Source organism: Grus americana, chromosome 9 (assembly GCF_028858705.1).
Source record: "Grus americana isolate bGruAme1 chromosome 9, bGruAme1.mat, whole genome shotgun sequence".
Taxonomy (NCBI): domain Eukaryota; kingdom Metazoa; phylum Chordata; class Aves; order Gruiformes; family Gruidae; genus Grus; species Grus americana.
This window is the reverse complement of record NC_072860.1, coordinates 24,574,621-24,595,780: the sequence shown is the minus strand read 5'-3', so window position 1 is coordinate 24,595,780 and position 21,160 is coordinate 24,574,621.

Below are 21,160 nucleotides of genomic sequence, written 5' to 3'. Positions count from 1 at the left end.
CTTCTCCTCTGTGGCCGGCATCTGGCTGGCAGAGGCTTATGATCAGTCATCCAAGGTAATTTAAACAGGCAGCGTGAGAGAGGAGTTCATGTCTAGTGATAAAGAAATGGAAAAGGAAAAAAAAGAAATTAAAAAAAGACAAATTAAAAGGACTATGTGCTATGTTGCTATGTCGAGATTATCAGATAAAAGGCACAGCAGACCCAGAAAATGTAGTTGTAACCCAATATTAGAGAAAGTCAGAAAGGTGGATAAATTGCTTTAGGACCGGGCAGTTATGGTTACAGCTCCCGACAGCTTCTAGAAACTCAAGAATAAAGTTTCATTCTTGCTCTTGCAGGATTTGATTACCAAAGCAGAAAAATTCAAGATTTACTTGACCTAACAAGCATTTCATGTCAAAGTCAGCAGACTGGTTACTTCTGTGAAGGCTGACCTCTTCAAGCTTACCCATGGCCAGTGTGGGAGCAGGTCAGGATACGATCACTCAGGATGGTGAAGGTAGCATTGAATTTAGCGTTAAATTCTACACCTCACTTCCTAGCTTTTGCAAAGACCAGTTTTCTGGACGAGAGATTATAAGAGGATTTCCCCCCCCCCTTTTAAACAATTTCTAATAGGTGTTTTTATTAATACATTAATACATTTATTGATAATTGCAATTTTCAGAGCATAGCTACATAGCTACATAGTTAAGTCTCACCTTTTAAACCAGGTATCCTAACAAACCAATGGCAAACTCAATAGATGTGCTTACTGGAAGACAGACAGTGCTCAGTTCAAGAAAATCAGCATCTAAAAATTGGATGAGTAGAAGACTAAATAGCAGAGGGGAAAAGAAAACACAAGGCAGTGGATGTCACAGGCACGTACACCAATGTAAGACGACGTACATTTACAGCCCAGACAACGCATGTTTCACAGGTACCTGCCCCAGATGTACTTATAGCCTTCATATCCAAGCATGGCTCCAGATACAAAAAAGCAAAACTAGCTTTAGTAATAAAAACCGCAAGCCACGGGGCAAGAAATTTGGTTTAAATAGGTTTAAATCTAGACACTAACTACCCTAAATATGTGAGGGAAATAAATCTGCAATCTAGATCACATCCACGTATAGATGTGAGACACATATACTCTGTGGAAGAGGCTGATTCATCTGAATAGACTACCAGACTTGTCCTTTAAGTTTTTCTGAGATGATTCTGTTCTGCTTCAGATGGGTATTATTTTATTACAAGTTTTCTCAAAGAAATGTTTAATTTCAGAAAAATGAACTAAAAATGCAACACTGCATGTCAAATCCATGATGCTCATTGCAGCCAGAATTAGCTGTGGTATTTTAGCATCTATTCCCAAATCCCCATGCAGCAACATCTTGTTCCGCTGAGCCTCTCCAGTAGTTATGTGAAATGCTGTATGCAGAAATAAGAGAGAGATGGATAAGTGGTACACAGCAAGCAAAAAGATTTCTAGCAACACATAACCACCATTTTTTCCCCAACTTCAAATAAGGAATTTTTCAATTTTTAAATTTAGGTTTAATTTCACAATGGCATACTCTTGATAGAAAGCCCAGACTATTTGAGCAGTAGGTGTTTCCATTTGACCAGGACAAGATTTTTTTTCCATGAGTTTTGTATACAGCAATATTTTAGAGTCCTGAAGGAAAAAGTACCCTTTCTCCCGTTCACAGATATCAACTTCTCCATTACTCCTGTTTTAAGCAGGACAAATATTCAGTAAGAGGGCAAAAGAAATATATAGTCCAAAGAGATGAAGAACCATTGCTCAGCCCAGCACTCGCCAGGTCTCCCTCTCGGCAGCATTTTGTATCACAAATTACTGTCTGTGCCTTGGGTATTTAACTTTTTGGTGTTACTTCAGAACAAATTGATTAACCAAATTCAGTCATACGTCTAACTTTTGAATACCGCTCCCAAAAAAGGCTTATAGATGTTTTTGTCTCCAAAATAAAAGCATCCAGCGATGCTTCTGTCGTAAGGGAATTAGTCATCCTTTCCTTTTAATTCTGATTTTGTAGCCAATTTTGAGCTTTCAATTTCAACAGCTAAACTGAAAAACATATGTACCTGAAAACTATGTTCCTCTTGCTAAATAACACTTTATTAATAACAAAATTAATTTTATACTTAATATTCCAAATCTTTTTGAAGTCTTAAACAGAAGACATACAGGAATTAGTCCATTGCCCAGGGCACTTCTACTACTGCCACGATAAATGCACAGGTAAGTTTTATAGCATTAGGGGGGTAAAGGGAGAGCTCTTAGTCAATTATAAATGGAAGAGGACTTATAATGCCAAAACACAACGGTCATAGCTGAAAACCAGGTAGGACACCCAAAAAGCTGAGACTTTAGCATTGGTAACTTCTCCAGCCATTGCACGGAGGTGCCGTCGGTGAAAATCATTCCCTTCGGCAGCCCATTTATCCCGACGAGAAGTCCAAGTCCGGTATCTCCTATCTGCTCAAACACTGACTTATTCCGCACGCGTGTTCCTGTAGGATCTCGCGGCAGGTTGCTATTACCTCTTCTGGCTCCAAGCCTGCACCAGTTGTTCTGTTACGGCGTGATGCATCCATACCGAGCTAGAGATGATTTTCCACTTCCGTGCTGGCAAGTGACATTTTAATTCAGCTTCCTGAGACGGGGAAAAAACTCTCAAACACCGATCTCTCCTTCAGAGCCTGATCCAAACACAAACTACGCTCGATGATAGATTTCGCGTGCACCAAAAGCTGTTTAGGAAAGACAAGTCAGCCTACAATTTACCGGCATAAGCTCCAATGATTCTAAAAGCCGTTTTAGAACTGAGTGGCGGCTGACGAAGAGATTGTAAAGGGATAATTGCTAACCATACAGGCTCCTGTGAAGAGATTGCATTACCGTCCCCATTAGCGAAACAGAGAAGTTACTTCTTGTAAACAGAGTTTAAAATAATCTTAACTTCTCTGAAAGCTTTAGGAGACATGTTTAAGAAACATTTGTTTCTTTAACCTGAAAACACTCTGTCCAGAGGGAGAGGATTCTGAATTGTGCTTTCAGACCGGTGGGCACAGATAGATGGCTTCGACAGCAAACTAGATCACTGTCTGCTTTTCTTTGTTGTTGTTTTCTTTTTCTTTTAGAATCAGATCGTAGCACTGCTGCTGCGCTATAAACATTCATTTGCACCAAACAAAGTGATGAAAAAAAGTCACGATACCCCGTACGAGAACACAAAACGCTCCAAGGTTTGCATCTCAAGCAGTAGATAAAAGATGCTGTTTGGGCTGAGCTCTAGAAAACGTTATCAGAGGCGTTCCCCTGTATAGCAACCACGGCTCTTCATTGAGATGCAGGTAGCGCTTCGATACCAAAGACTGCAGTGCATCATTAAAGTACTGTGAAGACAAACAACACTCATGCTGCATACCAAGTGGTACTACATTTAACTGAATCATTTCAGTACGAATACATCCAGGTCTGCCACTGCGAGCCACTTGTGTAAAACCTGCCGGCAGAAACGGATCTGCACTAATTACATTTCATGCATATTTCAGAATTAACCTCAGGGATACGGAAAGGTGGCAATAAAGAGGAATTTCATAACCAAGTTCATTTGCAATTGGCAGCCATGCGAAGACTAGCTTTCCTCAGAGATAACCCTAGAACATCTCAGATTAGGAGTCTTATTGCTATTATGGTTGTTTCACTGAAGCACAGGACACATGAAGATTTTGTATCGCTTTGAAACACAGAACCTTTATCAGAAACTAAACCCCTTTCAAAAATGAAAGGCTGGAGGACTTCAGCTAGTGTGCCAGTTCCACTAAAATTCAGGAGGAGCAGACTACCCGCATTTCTCTCTGGGGAGCATCACGAAACATCACAATTAGGCTCCACCAGTATGAGATAATTTCCTACCCAACGTAAAGGGTTATTTCTTTTCATCCCTCTGAACTTTCTGAAGTCTCTTCCAAGGACACGCTTTCAAGCTTCTTTTTTTTTTTTTTTTTGTGAGGGAAATGCAGAGAGGTCGGTTTGCCTTTTTCCTTTACCTGCTTGAAGACCGAATTGCACAGGACACGGCTAACAGCTGTCTCGCTGCCTCTGACCCTTCTACGAGCTTCCTGCTCCGTTTCCAGTAACATCAGCTCGTTATTAAATGAGATAAGGGGGCATCTCTGAGCTTCATTAAAATAGAGAGGAGAATGGGATTTCAGATCTCTGGGAACAAGCCAGCAATCTTCTGGATGCGCAGCTGATGCTGAATGCCCCAGATCCTCAACACCTGTGAACATAATAGAGAAATCACCAATTATCTCCAGTTTTTGCCTCAGAATAGGATTCAGAAATGAATAGCTCGCACTGCAGAAGGTCTGCCTTGCTTATTATTTTCCTCGTTTACCACTAAACACATTTTGGTTGCTTTATAAAGAGTTGTCAGCCAGCATTTCCCATTATTACTTGTTTTGTATCAATAGCCAGGGCCGTGTTGTACTACTATTCACTGCACGAATACACAGTGTATTCCAGTGATATCCTGTTCCTGCTCCCGCACGTTCTATTCGGTGGCTTTCGCGTTCCTTTACAAAAGATTTTACGTTTGTTGTACGGAGCTGCAGAGAGTTGCGATACACGTGGTTGCGAGGCAGGGCAGCGGGGACGCCCGGCACAAAACACCTCCCAGCCGCGAGGAAACCGTCTCGGTGAGCCCCGTTAGCCCTTCTAGTCATCTAGTCTTAGGACACAGTCTTTGTCTGGACAGCCTTATGCACTGCGCGGGGAAAAAGCAAGCAGGTGATTTGTCCCGGGTCACAAAGAAGATCAAGGGCACGGTTCGCGATCGGTCCCGTTTCCGATCTCAATACGTCTCAGCTCATTTTCTTTCGCACGGTTCATGCCTTTCTCATTTGACGTGCCTGCATTGAAACGTATTTCTTTTATAATCAAGCAAAAGAGAGGAAGCAAAGCCGTTATGTCTAAAATGTCTTGCACACGGAAAGAAATCAGAGTTATCAGAGAAAAGTTGAAGCATCAGCATTGCAGACCTACGTTTCGCAAGGGTCTCCAAAGACCTGGAAATATTATACGTCAGCTCTGCAGCCAATAAGGCCGGTTCGGAAGCGATACAGTAAAAATCTCCTGTGGAATCATACGGGGGCTGATGCAGGAGACTAGCGGCTTAGATGGAAATATCATGGTCTGTTGTGCACGTAAATGAGCAGGCAATTTCTAAACCAATATTTACCCGGTATGTTGTAAAGGGCTTTTAATCAGTCTATGGCAGTAACGGCCACAGATCACAGGAAATTGCCCGTTCTGCAGGGATGACAGGGTGTCCATGCTTTGTAGCATTCCTGAAAACATAGAGCTGCAAGGTATCGATAACTAAATGCAGACGAGTAATCGACATGCGGGCTCCTTCAAACAGGGCTCGCCACGCATTTTCCCTAGGTCCCTTTCTGCCATCCAGAAGAGGCAGAGATTTTACTTAATGAACTATCCCATTTCTCAAAAAATGAGTGGATGACATCCTTGAATATATTATCTTAAAATCTAAACATTTATTAGGGTGCTAATCATACATAATGTTTTGTCTTTTAATTCCATTTTCAATTACCTGCCATTTCACCAAACTTATTTGCTGAACTGAATCTTCTCTTTTTGCAAACTGATTTGTCTTTTGAAATCACAGCCACCATTTAACTGATGCGATAATTCACTCTGATGGGTAATAAAAGAAATATTGGTACAATACACAATTGTAGCCACCATAATAAATCATGGTAAATTAGTAGAGAGGATTAATTTTAAAATTTTTAGCATAACAATTAAGAAGAGTTGAGAGGAGAAAGGAAGAGCATAGACTCCTTGGGCAATACCGAAACTCTCTCTCCACGCCAGCACTAGTACATTAATAACACTGCTTGCACTTGAAATAAAAGCATTTGATGAAGAACTATATGCAACTATGAAAAAAAGAATTTCAAGAAATTGATCCATATAGAACTAGGCACATAATAAGACAGAGATTAAAAACTTCACCTGCAGGCTGATACCTAGACCATTAAAGAATCTCCCCACCTTACAATCAGCTGCATTTAGCTTGAATAAGTCCCAGAGATGCTGGGTCCTGCAAGGTCCCCAGCTCTCATGCTTCAGCTCATGACTGCTGACGCGCTTAAGAGTGTCTCTGGAGGCTGCCAGGGTTCCTGGCACACACGAGACGGGCCTCTGTGGAGACCAAGGACATGTACATGATGACATGCTGGACAACCTACATTTAATCCTCCTGCCAGGTATTCAGTGGCATCCGCCCTTACGGGCTCAAAGTTCTAGGAGATCCACTGTGGTGAAGCACACTGCACTGCTATGTAGTATGTATGGCTTCTACAGATAGGATCCATGTAGAAAGAGTGAATGCTGGCAACTGACTTGGGACCCGCTGCTCCTAAACCGTTGCCGTTTCTTTCTAAGCACAGTTCTGAAGTGCTTTCTTGTAAGTGACCGCAATTTTGTCCATGCAGTTAGGCTAGTTACTCTTCACTCGGCAAAGCCACGCTGGTACCTAATATTTACAGTGTACACTAATTATTCCTCCACAAATACACGGTTACCCGGTGGTACAGTGACGGGATCAAAACGCATAGCCACCTGAGAAATGCCCAGGTTATTTGTTCTGGTTAAAACCCATGCGCATTCGTAATTTTTGCTCTGCAGTCCATACGGACAGACAAATGAGGAAGTTTAAAAGCCTGACTGTTGCTTGAGGACTCGAATCTGCAAGGTTGTAAGTGGCATTTATGAGAAGTTGTGTTTCACGAGCTTGGTAATTTGCAGTTTGTTACAAAGACATAAACTCGTTTCTGACTAAATTGTGTTGTAAGTCATGCTCCTCAGAGAACGGCTGACTAAAAGGTGATGTTAAAGTAATTTCCATAACATCAAACTATGTGACAAATTAAAAACTTCATAGAGGAGGAAACTGGGGAAAAGGAGCAGGCTGAGATGGAACGAATTTCTTTATGGTAGTCCTCAAAAGGGGAAAATTCAGATATTGCTCCGAAAGCTGCAGTGCTAAATCGGTTTTAAAGAGCACAGCATTTGATTTTCAGCTGTTTGACAGTGACTGACTTCACTCTTAGAAATCATTTTTCAGCAGCATCCAGATACTCAGCGAAACCTTCTCCAAGGAGCAGACTCCTGGCAGGTACGCACCAGCACAGCCGCCGCGGTTTGGGAGTTTCATTGTGCAGGGAGCTGGCCCCCAGAGTTCTCTTCTCTATGTGCTGAGCAAGATGAAAACCAACTCTCACACCCAAAGTAAAGGACTGAATTTTCGCAGGTACTCCAGCTGCAATAACCGCTCGCTGCAATAATGTGATATTCTGAGGGGAAAGATCATATGATCATTCAAGAAAAAAAAAAATTGCAGCCTTCCTCTTAAGAAGAGCTAGCTGATCATTTGAACAAGAAAACTAGAGCAGGGAAGAAAATAACTCGTACCTGCCAAAGACAGACCTAACTTGGGGAAAAAGAGGGGGGGGGGGGGGGGAAAAAGGTTCTGTCAACCTTGAAATTTCCAACCAGGAGGTTTATCAAGGTAGTTGCACCAACCGCAGCACGGAGATCGTGTCTTATTAACAATCCCTATCTGGCAGGTCTTTACGTTTTAGTATCGCTGCTGTGGCTATTGTCCTTAACGAGACAGAAGGGGATTATTCCTGTGAGAGGCTGAGAGACCTCAATGTGTACAACTTGGGTGTGTGACAAGTAAGGGAGTGACAAAGTGTGCGAGTCATTGAAGGCAGCCAACACAAACAGCAAACCCTGTTTAGTGCAGTACAATGATTATGGATGTGAGGAATGGTATGCAGCAAGGATGAGGGTAATTTATCCTGAATATTAGAGAAAGCTCTAACAGTGAGACTGAATTCATGTTCTGTGCTGTCAAGGGAATGGACTAAATGACATGAAAGGGGGTTTTTTTCCTCCTGTGATTTCCATCATCTTATGATTCAGTGATATATTTCCTTCCTACCTTTGCATTTCATTCAGGTCATGCCTAGGTACAGTACTAGAACAAACCTAAGCCAGCGGGTTGAAACCTCTGATGCTGTGAGCAATATATTATAAAGTCTTCCCAGCAACATATTATAAAGCCTTTCCAGAAATTTAATCATCTCTCACTTAAATGCACTAATGCCAATTGGATATTTTCTTGTTGTTTGATAGTTAGTATTTTCTTGTTACAGTTCCTACTGGACAGCTGTACTAGAACTAGCTGCTATAATGATAATTGCATTCCGAAATCATTCAAGGCCAACGCATACCTGTTCTCGTGCCAGTACTGTCCTTTCACCCGAGTACATTATTTCCACACCCTGTATTATCCTAAAATATATGTGAATGCCATCACAACCTCCCTCAGCCTAGGAAGGCTTACCAGAAACCCCTAGGCTTACAGAAAATCACTTTCTGCAAAAGGTTATGACGAGAAGAATGACGAGTCTGCCTTCTTGTTTACTCAATGAGATTTTTTCATTTTAAAATTAAAAGCAATTATAGAATTTTTATCAAAATATACTTATGAAATTATGCTTAAAGTGTCCAAACATTAGTATCTCCAAATGTTAGAATGACTTCATCATTCATGCTGATCACAAGCTTTATATCAAAGCTCCTACGTAGCAGTGCTCCCGCACAAGCAGCCAGTACAGTCCGTACCGAGAAGAGTTCTTGCTGGAATCTGGGTTACAGAAGCAAATCTGTTTACTTGCAAAAACAACAGCTATAGAAGAGCCACCACAAAGAAAAAATAATGCATTCAATAACTTACATATCCCTCTAACAAAATGGATTATACAGAAACTTCCTTGAATTGGTTACTGGTTATTGTTGCTACCAACTGGTAGTAGCATGTCTGATTGCTGCAGGCATCTGCTCTAATCTCTTCTCAGTCGACACCTTTCACCCTGGAGACTCTAAAAGAGCAAGAAAATAACTACAGTATGTCCTGGTTGCTCACAAATCTAAAATTGTATTTACCAAGGAGCCAAGCCAGCCTTATTCAGAGTTTTATCTGTGCCACCAGTTCTTAAAGATCAAAAAATATCTTGTTATATTTAAAGTAACCCATCTGTAGTTTTTAATTATCAGCACAAAATAAATCACATTCAAATAATAACTCCTGTCAGCCTTGTCTTTAAATATACAGCGCGAGCGCTGAAGTTGACACAAAAGTGTTCAGACCTGGAGAATCAGCCCTGATCTCACCATAAATGCTGAAAGGCTGCGCCAACGTCTAATAACGATGCAGTAAAACCAATACTGGGGGGAAAAAGGGGAGGGTAAAAAAAAAAAAAAAAAAAAGAGGCGCATATACATTTTGAACTTTAGGCAGAATTGATAGTTCTGGAGACTTTCCCGACACGCAGGAGTAAGTTTATTCCACTGTAAAGGATGAAGCATACACGCCACCACTTGCAAAAATCTACAACTGCAACAACAAGGGTGAATTTCATACATTCTCTTTAGCTCAAAAAAGGGAATTCCAATACTTTGCAGTTCCCTAGGGAATATACAGTGGTATTGCATTCTCTAAGGGACAGTCACTTTGCTGAAACTCTGAAAGGTGTAAATTAATTCCAGTTCTAATGAGGGGGGGATGGTTTTTTGAGCTCTGGACACCTGAGACCACGAACTTCTTTCAGATGAACTATTGAATAGCTGTCGGATGGTAACGATTTCTGGTTGCTGGGCTCAACCTGATCTGGTGAAATTGGCTGGAAGCTTCTGTATCTTATTAATCTCCTAAGCAGTTATCCTACAGCGCACATTGTACCTCCATTTCTTCAGCTTTCCTTTACTAGGAAGAAGTAAGTACTTTGGGCAGGGGTTAAGGGGAGGGTGGTGGACAGTGAAGTCAGGAATACGATCCCATCTCTTCATGACAAATTCCTGTCTATACTAGTAAAAGCTGACTTTCGTTTTTATGTTAAACAAAAATATGAGAAATAAAGTGAAATTCAGCTTCATAATACCTGTGTAGAAAAATCTCAACTAATTCTTGTATCAATTCTATTAATATTGTCTTATTGCTTTATTCTGCTAGTCTATATTTTACACTGTCATGATAGTCTAGACTGCAAATGATGTATTTGAAGAATCACTTATTTCACTCATGACAATGAGGATCTCTGCTTTATGAAATGTAAGTATACCCCGATTTTCTAAGGTGCTAAGCAATCCACACTAAACGCTTTGCCAGCGAGGCAGTAAGAGCAGAGATAGAGTAACCCACGTTGCATCTTGGTGGCTGAAACCTGAAGGCAAAAGGAAACAAAATAAAATAATTTTTCTCATTATGATGTATAAAAAGTCTTCAGGGTGAATCATAAATTTTCTTCTACTAGAAGTGTTTTAATTCAGACTTTAAATAAACCCCCAACAATAAATCAATGCCCAAAAATTAAATTTCTAAATGTAATATTTTTTAAAAAGGGTAAAATTTCCTTTTGCAAGTGTTGAGCTAAGTAATCCTGATTTTTTTTTTTTTTAATAGCATTCCTCCTGTATAGACACTTCTATTTTGCTAGTTAAGTACAAACTTTGATCCATTTTTACAGTTAGTTTCAATCGGTCCAAAGTGGCACTTTTTATATCAAAATAATTTTGTGGTCAAAGCAGCTCCCTTAGCTTTACAGGAGAATGGAGCTTCAGTACATCTATTCAATATATCATCATGAGCTCCCGGTCCCAACCTCTTTCCAAGCAATTTACAATTTCTAAGACCTCTGTAGAAGAATAAAGGGAATTGCCGTTGTCTTACGCCCCTGAAGTGCATCATATACACACACACAATGAGTTTGCACTATCCAGGTGCTTAAGCATTTATACAAGAGGACCACCAGCACTATCTCTAGCTGGCTGCAGCCAAATTCTTCCATTAGAAAGTCTGAAATGCCCAAACATCCCCCCTGCCACACGCATGCAGACCAAAAATAAATAAAAAAGAAACTGCAGCATTCACGGAAGGGGAGAAGTTAATTCCCGGCCCCAAGCAGCGACCAGCAAAAGCATGTGGTGGGTACAGCGCAAATATTTGTGTAGAAGGCAGTCACCCAATACCCTTTAACCCTCTGCCCTTATAGATAAGCCTCAGGTATTTATAGACTTTAATTTCCTGTCCCCAGAAAGTCTCCCGCTCAGTTACACAACGTCTTCCAAGGACTCAAATTCCACTGAAGGCCATTTAGGTTCTTTTTCCTCATAAGGTGTTCGGAAGAACACACAACTTCTTCCTCAAATAAGCAGAACCCCCCACTTTTAGTAGCTAACAACTGCAGACATCACACAGTCATAACAACTCGATCACACAATCATATCAGCTTTTAGATAAAAAGAGAATTGCTTAAACCATCTCAAATATTTAAGTAGAATTCATAATCTCTCTTCTGACCTTGATTAGTTTTTGAACCAGCCAAACCCTTAATCTCTCTTCATAAAGAGATTGATCAGTTCCCTTGATCTTCTTAACTGCACTTCTCCGGTTCCGGTTCCGTTCACGGCAATCTTTCCCAACAGAGATAACCAGAACCATACCTGCACTTTTCCAAGTCATCCTATGATTATAAAATACTTCGCTGACTCTAAAAGTGTTGGGGATGCTTCATCTCCTCTGTTTCAGGAGAATAATCATGGGATGCTTTCTCATGGCTCTCACTTTCTCAATCGTTCTTCAATCGAGATACACCCCTGAGATGTCCTGCATGTAACCAATCTGCCTAGACTCACTGAGATATGAAAAAAAATCTGCCTCTTTTCCAGCACAGGACTCTCAAAAACGTCATCTTCAGATCTACAGATGGTCATGCTGCTTAGAAGCGTTACTCTGTAGTAAAGAGAAAAAATAGTAGTAGTTAGTTACTACATCAAGTCAGTCTTGGGGCAATGATTTTCCAAGATATGCACCACAGTTTCATTCTTTTTATTTTCAATAAACACAGTATTTAAGCCTCAATTAGGCAAAACCAAAGAACTTGGCATTTCGTAAGCACATATTTAACCATGAAGACAGTATGTGCCAAAACATCGTCAGAACTGGGTCGGTAAGTCTAACCTACAAGGGCGCTTAACGTAAAACCATTTTCTTCTATCCCTTCTGCCACCACCATTGTCCTCTCAATTTCCTCATTTTCCATTCCATACTTCTTCAGTCAACTTGTCTCAACAACAAGATGAAATTTTTAAATGAAATTGTACAGCAGAACTGCTGCCATCTCTTGCAAATAGCCTCTGAAGCAAAAGATTAGATATATTATTCTAACAGCCAATTTGCCCCGCTCTCCACTGCTTTCACCCTGCGATGCTAACCGAGGATTAGGCAGAGGTAGAGTGTATGACCACGTTACAGCTTGAAGTCGAAGGTCAGCCTGTTCCTCACCACCACCTTACATCGAGTGATTTTTTTTTTTTAATTTATTTTTATTAAATGTGATACTGCAAGTTCCATTACTTTTGCATGATTTTTCTGTGACTTTGTGTCCTGGCAGTCTGTGTCACTCAAATCAAACAATAGACATTTTCCCCTTCCAGAGGCAGGTTCGTCTATAAAGAAGTGACATCATTCAGAGGTTTGGACAAAAGAAACCTAGTTTCTACTTACATTATGCCAGTGATCTTTGGCAAAACTCTTTTCTTTCCTATTCTGTGAGTCACACTGTTTTGAACTCCAAGCTCTTTTACCCCTAATTTGTCTTGTATCTCTGCACAAAATGAAGCGTAAAAAAATCCCACTCTAAACCGACAACTTTTAGTATTGCAATACAATAAATAATGCTGTATTTCTGGAATAAGTTTGAAATAGAGATGACCTAGGAATAATTTTTCATAAAGATTAAGAGCTCCAACTGTATTCTTAAAATAGAAAAGATGCTAAAGAAGGCATTTCCTTCAAGCTCTTGATCTTTGGAAAAAAGATGAAGCTCAAGTTCTAATTTATGACACAAATAAAACCTATTTAAGCATGTAGGGAGGGTGGGTAAGACCCCTTTTTTGGTTCCTGTTCCTCCCTTGGGCAAAACTGAGCCAGCACATTGGAAGCCTTGCATCTGGAATAAAGCAGACATCTCAGCCAGCATCGTCTTGGAGGAAGATGTGGGTTGGGGCACTTACTGATGCCGCCGCTTGGCGCCAGGAGAGGAAAGGCAGGCGGTGAGCTGCAAGACGTCCAAATGACGTCACAGCGCAGAGAGTAGCACGGAGCTGCAGGGAACCGCAGACCAGTTCCACCTGGCACCTCTGCAGGTACTGCAGAGAGGAACGAGCAAGTTAGGATATCTTGGCATTTTCCTGCTCCGGGAGGAAAACATGAAGTAGACGTTTTAAAGAGATGCTAGTAAAGATTTTCACCTTCCACACAACCATTTTCTACAAATTATGACTATTCTTCCCCAGTATTTGCTTCTGTGATTCTCTTCTGGCAACATAATCCATGCAGAAAATTATCTGAGCTCTTTAGCTGAAAGATACTGACTTATTTATTTTACCTCAATTCTAAAATATTTAGAGGATATCATCTAGTTTTTGAACGTTCCCCTACTGTAAGTGATTTGCCTCTGCTCACATGAAAATGTTTCTCATTCTAAAGACTATGCAGCACTCTAAAATGTGACAGACTCATTGGCTTGCAAATCTTTCCTTTATGCTTGGGAAATTTTATTATTATTACTGTAATGTAGCTGAGATCAGGGCCCCATTATGTGTACTCCTTAAATAATGAACAGGGAACGGAGAAATTAAGCACGTTGATCGAGGTCAGACAAAGGTTAGGATCGCTGGAACTACAGCTACCGTTTGAGACAAGGCCACCCTTGTTCTCTGCCAGTCTTTGCTGGGATCTCAAAACTGCACCGAAACGAGAGACAAAACAACTGATCCACCGCTTTTTAAGGAAAAAGGGACCACTGATGCCAGCCGTACAGCAGCCCCGTGGGAAGAATGAGACCAACGTACGCACAAGTCCAGTATAGACTAGATAACGCACGGCCCCACGGCCCTGTTCCTCCAGGCTCTGTCCCAGCTATTACTTTATCATGCCAGAACAGGTATGAATTCAAGCTGCCCACTAGGTCGATGCCCTTCTTGTAGTGAGGGGCCCAAAACTCAACACAGTGTTCAGAAAAGGCAATTGGAAGAGAAGCAATGTCATCCCAACAACCAGTAAGCGTACACAGCTTATATGACCAAAAACCCTATCCAGCTTCCACTGCGGTGAGTGGCCACACGTTCATGAATTTAGATGGAAACACCTTTAGACATTATTTAAAGGTATAACTAAGTCGAAATCATCATCCTCTGACCCCCTCCCAAACAAACCCACAAGACTAACACTCACCACTTCGGATAATTTTCAGAGGTCAAGAAAACAAATGTAAAGGCCAAGTTTTTCATACATTTCTATCACATTGCTCTCTTCCAAATAGCTTTTTGGAAATATAGAAGTGACGAGAAGTTTTGCCTGCAAGGCACGCAAGTAGCAGAAGGTACAGGTTTTGAATTAGCTTTTAAGAAGTCAGAAAACCCGCAAAGCTGCCAACTCCTAAAATATAGTTCCAGGTACTTGAATCAGAGAGACTGACTGTCGAGAGATGAAGCGCCAGTTTGCAGCTGGACCATTCCCCTAGTAAAATCCATTTACTTTAGGTATTTTTGATGATGAACTTTTCCACTTGTTCCTAAAGTTAGGCTTAAAGGACAGTGACTAATAGCTTGGAGACGAACTGAAATTGGAGCTTGCAGTCTGAACACACAGAACAAAACCCAACGACTGCTGCTATGAAAATAAATGGCAGTGTGTAGGCGTACCTTGTACAAATGAACACCATCCATTTTAAGCAGCCTCAAAGGCTACAGGAGCAGAAGAGGCTGGAAACAAATAAAAAGTCGGTGCTGAAAGTTATGCCCCTGAGCTAAGGCCGTTGCCTTGCACAGAACTGCTACGGGCAGAGCGGGGACCCGAGTGCACTCTCTAGTCCAGCAGCCCTCAGCCCTAGACCCAGGGACCACGGGCGCTGGCTCTCAACCCAAGGGACCTACGTACAAACTATACCGAGACACATTTCTGGCCTGTAGAAATAAAGAATGATTTTGTACCAAAATCATTAAACAGTCAGGAAAGTTTGTACCTGATTCTTCTTACATTTTAGAACTGCAAAAAAAAAAAAATATATATATATATATACACACATGGTGGAGGAAGATGTGGTAGCTGTTCATTGACTGTTTCAAGAATTGGGTAAACAAAGCAACATCAGCTCAGGTGGGGGGGGCTGTTGGTTTCCTCCAGCTGTAAAGACAGCATGAGAACACCGAGCATGTCCCACCGGGCTCGGCGTCCTTGCGGATGAAGCACTGGCACAAGGTTACACATCAACACTTGACACCTCAGTAAATGAGAATTGGCCAAATGGCAGGTTTGATCTCTAATTATTCCAGCATGTCAGCCTTGCTACTTAATTTGTGTCTAACAGACATGATTACGACGGGGTTTTTTTGCACCTCAGCTGTATTTTTCTTATGCATTACTCTGCTAATGCAAGTTGCTTCCATGTATTGGCAGAGAATTACAGAAGCATTATTGCATGTTCATGAGAAAAAGCTCCAGATGGAAAGAGGTCAACAGGTTGAACTTCACTCACTTTGGCATTGTCAGCAGTTGTTATTGCTTGTATTTCATGATATAAAGGTCTCTTATGGTGGAAGGAAAAAGAAACACAAACCACATACTTAGGTTTTATGTCATGGTAACGCAGACATTTGTTTTCTCTTTGAAAAGAACGGCTCTGTTCTCATTCAGGTATTTCTGATAGAAAATATCGACTTGCACAAGGCTTTACCATTAAATGTTTGCTTTTGTTCTGATATTTAAAACCATGTAAAAAAAGCAAGTAAAACTCAACTCCGACCATGTTTTCCTTTGCCCCTTAAACTTTGTAATTCTTATAAAATAGAAATAGATAGGATTCCCTTCCCCCTACCTGCAGCAACAAGGCTCTTCGTGAGGCTTCAGAGGAACTTGCGTTAAATTTGAGTTTGACAAAACTCCGATCCCTCAATACTAATGCCAGGTTAACCGATCACAATTTGTCTGCAGCTGTAGCGTCACACGCGTGGGAATTTTACTTAGACATAGTTATTGTGGAGACGGTCTAGATTCAGAGGAAGCTTACAGCTAGGACTGAGTTTTGCTTCTTAACCTTTGTAGGCAATATTTATTATTCCTTACTGCATTACATCCTTGATAGGAATTGTCGATCTCCCATTCCAAACCACTTAAGAAAATTCTGTTTGTCACTCATTAAGCAGATGTAGAAAACCACACAAAATTATTAATACTACATGGCTATACAAACAGCAGTGAAAAATGGTTACCACATTTTCCTCTATGAGTGAGGCAAAATCCTTCCAATTAACATTTTAATTAGAAAATTCACTTACCATGAAAGTGTCCTGCATTTTCCTAAAGGTTATAATTCAGTCTGCTTTCAAATTCCTCCACAGCTTTTTTCACTGTGGCTCTATCAGAGATTAGATACCCAGCAGCAAAAAGGGAGTTTAAGTGAATTATACTCGTAGCTTATACTTGATTCTCTTTATTTTAAAACTTCAGGCACTCAGCCTTCTAATTCACCCCTCACTTGTCCTTGGAGACTAACACAGCTTTGGGGAAAAAAGCAATTACCTCCTGCGAAAAGTCTAGTGGTTACAATTATGAAATAATAAAATGTCAAAGACATGTCTAATTTAGATACAGTGTTTTAAACTTCTTAGCTTAGTGAAATACTACAAAATATTCTCTAAAATCATTATATCCATCAGGTACAATGACCCCTTTGACTGTGATACCAAATGCAAATTCACAAACATTTACACAGCATATCTCAGCGTGCATTAGAAATCAGCAACTGAAAATCTATTTTGCTTACCTTGTCACCAATAATGGAGTTACAGCACTAAACCACATTTCCTCCTTGAATGCACTTGGCGAGCAGCAACTTCTCTCCAGGGTGAGACTCAGACTTTAGCTTCCTTGCTCTTGGTGCTCACAAGCATCACGATCCCTGACAGTCCCTACAAAACCAACCGAACTTCCCTCCACAGCTACCTTCGGTTACTGCTTAGAAAAGAAACTACCTGTGAATCTTTCATACCGAGAAAAAAGATTCAAAGGAAGAGCGATAGCAAAATCTAGGCAAAGAAACTTTTAACTGGAATTTTCTGGCCAAACTAATCTTTACCCAACAACTCTCACTTTCTGGAATCACTCTTAAATTGCAAATTCTCACCATGTATGCTGCCAGGTAAAGTCTTACCGATCTTAACACAGATCAACCTGTGATAAGAAGCACTGCGAGATGGCAGAGAGGGGGAAAGAGATTAAACCCTTTATCTTATAATTGTATACTCTGATAATGTCCAGGTATCATTATCAGAGCCCAAGCTTTTTACAAGTGCAATGCAGGCACAAACACGTCTTGCACCTCAAATGTTGCCAAGCTGCACTCCTCATCCTTACAATGGGCGTTAAAAAGCGATGGGCTTGCACAGACCTTGCAAAAACAGTTGTGAAGATGACATGCAGTATATGCTAAGCTAGAGAAGAGAGTCACACGTGACGACCCAGGAAGCAATCCTGGTGTAAATGCCTAGCGAAGAGCTTTTCTCCCCCACACCACGCAAGTCCTGGGCATGACAACGTGCCTACAGACCCTGCAGCACACGTTCTGCTTCCAAGGTGCAAAATAAGAAATTCTTGGAGAAGATGCTCATGCCATCCAGCAGGGCAATTGCTATGCGTTGTACCTAGTCAGAAGCATCGTGCCTTGCCTCAGAAATGAGGCACTATGTCTACAAAATGATAACCGAGCAGTGAGGCAGGAGAGGGACAGAGAAGCTAAGAAGGGACATCACCTCCACAGAAATCTCTGGATGAGCCAGACTCTCCTCCTCTTGGAGACACCATCACCAATGAATTTTGTTGCAAAATTCAAGTTTGTGTTATAAGCACAAGGAAAGAAAAAAAATTTTATCTCAGCCTCAAAGGAGCAAATTGAGCATTGCCTAATACCTCCGCTTGTTTGAGAGGACCAAAAATTTGGGATTATGCCTCTTTACAAAGTGAAGCCCAAGACAGCATACAACTTATCCCAAGACTAAGTGAAAAAGAGGGGGAAAAGAACAATTGGTTGTGGACAAGGTTAGTGAATTCTTCATCATAAATTAAATTTATGCAGCATATTAAACTTGAATATTTGAAGGTGGTGGGGTTTTTTTCCTTTCAGACTGTTTTAAAATGACATCTAACAAGAGGAATGAGGACAAAGAAACTGGCTTTAAAATAGAACTTCACAGATTTATGATCAACATTATATGGTAGTTTTTAACTTCTGCAACAGGAAGCCAGATGATGGCTTTGATGACCCAGGAGCATCTTTTCAGTCCTATTTTTTAGAACTAAGTTTGCTGCTAGGAAGTGGTTCTATTCCTGAAGCACATTTCCTACTAGTCTCTTTTGAAAGCAACATCTGCCCAGAAGAGCAGAAGGAAAATGAAAAAAGTGGAATGAAAAATGACAAAGTGAACAAATGCACCAAGCAATTATGCAAAGCCAGAAGAGTTCCTACAGCTCACAAGTAGAAACTGCTGCGGTACCTTTCTCAGAGGGCACTGCCAAATCCTGTGGGAGGATGAGCCAGACTGAGCACGGCAAAGCAACATTCTCGAGCAGAACAGCCAGTGCCTCCTCCAAAGGCAAGTGATAATCACTGCTGTGCCAATGTGGTTGTTAGTATCTCACACATTAAGTTACATTTATTTTATCTCCCCTTCATCATGGAATAATCTAAAACTTAGATTTGTAGCAAGCTTGTCTAGAAAACCTTCTTTTCATTCCCCACCCAATTCAGAGAAGCATACACAGTCTCTGTAAAACAAAGAGATCAGATAACACCTGCACAATAAACCGAGGCATGTCTTCCCTTGACGTACAAAGATCCAAAAAGAACATTAAGAAGGAACACTTCCGTGGTAATCTAGATAAGATTATATGAAAAGATAATGCTTAATGAAGACTGATACTATCTCAGCTTACTGTCTGGATAAATAGAAGTTCTGACACCAGAGCACTGTGAAATTTCATACTTAACACTATGTCAACTAGAGATAAAGCTTATATTGAGCTGGGCAGCTGGCACATCTTACAGACTTTTAAACAAAACTTTTTATCAGTATTAAAACAAGCAGCTTATAACCAGAAATAAGGCAATCTAACCTTTTTTTTTTTTTCATTTCTTTATAGGCTGAGAAAGATCAAAACAACTGATTAAGACGTTTCTTTGCTTCATTAACAAATATACAAAGTTTTATTTTGTTTATTAGATTGGTTTTCTGTATGTTAACATTATCATATCAGATATTCACAGCAGAAATTTTCTAATAGCATTTTGCAACACTAACTGCTGTATTTGAAATCCTTAAGAGAAACTTCTCTTTAGCTATTCAGGTAACTTGAATAAAGTGCAAAACTACAATAAAATTTGACAGACATATGCCCCAGCTCAAACTCAGTGGAAAATAGTTTGTAAGACCACTAGGTATGGATTCACTGCACACAACAGAAGAGTGTGACCTGAAGACAACAGTTTTCAAGTTTTCCCATTACCAGACATTGATTACAATGAATAATTTTCCATTACTTTTAAGGATAACAAAAAGAAATCACAATCAGGTTACAATTAAACAAAACATATTGGCCAGACTACCTGAAGCTTAGCCTATACTTGGTACCTTTTACGCAATAAAGGTTTTAGGAAGATCTGATGAACAGAACAGTTCATTTCTGGACAGCCTCTTTGATTTTAACTTTAAGGAATCAATTAGCAGGACACAACACAGCATTTTGTTTGGAATCCAAGTCATAAATTATTACTTTTTTTACTACACCTGCAGACATAAGCACGGTATCATTCAACTAATTATTGCCAACACTAGCTCTCAATCCAACAAGATAGAAAAATCTCAGAATTTTCTTGGAATTAAGTCTAATTCACAAAGTATAACCGCAGCTTTCACGTCCCTCCTTACAGCCACTGGTGCAGTCTCCTCAGTACCAAATGCTCAAGATAAATGAAGTACCAGAAACTCTGGGTACCTTCCCCTTTCTTCTACCTGACTAATTAGTTTTCATTAAGCCCTTTGGTGCTATGACTTAAGTTAAAATCATCTGCAAGGAAGACTACTAAACCTTCATACTTACAGAATTCAAAGATGCAAATTAAGTATTACTCTAATTTAGTCAGACTGCCTCCTTAGCTGCTAACATTGCTTCTCTTCTACCACTTTCCAAGAAACATTTGAGCGTGCCCAGCTTTAATAAATAACAAAAAGTTTTAACTAGAAATTGTATATGCATCCCTTTGTCATGTTATTAAGCTCAATTTGCTAGTAAACACAAAACACCACTGTCAAACAGGAAAGAGCCTAAACAGCAAGCTTTAAGGACCATGTCCTACTTATAGCTTTATGTAACCAAGGAAATCACAATATACATTCCCAAGAACTCATTCTTCCATAATACTCTCCTTCACATTGCTATATTTCACTAGTCAGTGCTTTCATCAAGGTAACACTTCCATGCACAAATATACAGCAGAACATCCAGTACTATTTTGGAGGGCTGCGGATACCAATTTCCTCTTTTAGATCACTTAAGCAGACAACCAAATTGAAAGACCCAGCTGTTGTACTCTAGATAAGGCACTTGCCCCCAGTGAACAATACAGCAACAAGCCAGTGTGCAAGAAGTCTGGATGTACCTTTTCTTCATCATTTATATCAAAAGAAGGAATAGTTCTGTAGCGATTGTGCTCTTTCGGTCTGAAGTGATCCTCCTGTAACAGCTTGTACGGTGTTATAAACTGCTTCACATTCTTCCCTAAACTTACTAGTTATGGCCACATAAACATTTTAAAACCTTTCAGAGGTTTATTCTATAAAGATTCCATTTCAAAATAAACTCAAGGTGCACTTCAAAGGGGCATGCAAGATATTCATTACAGTGTGTGAAATATTACCACAAAAATCACAATAA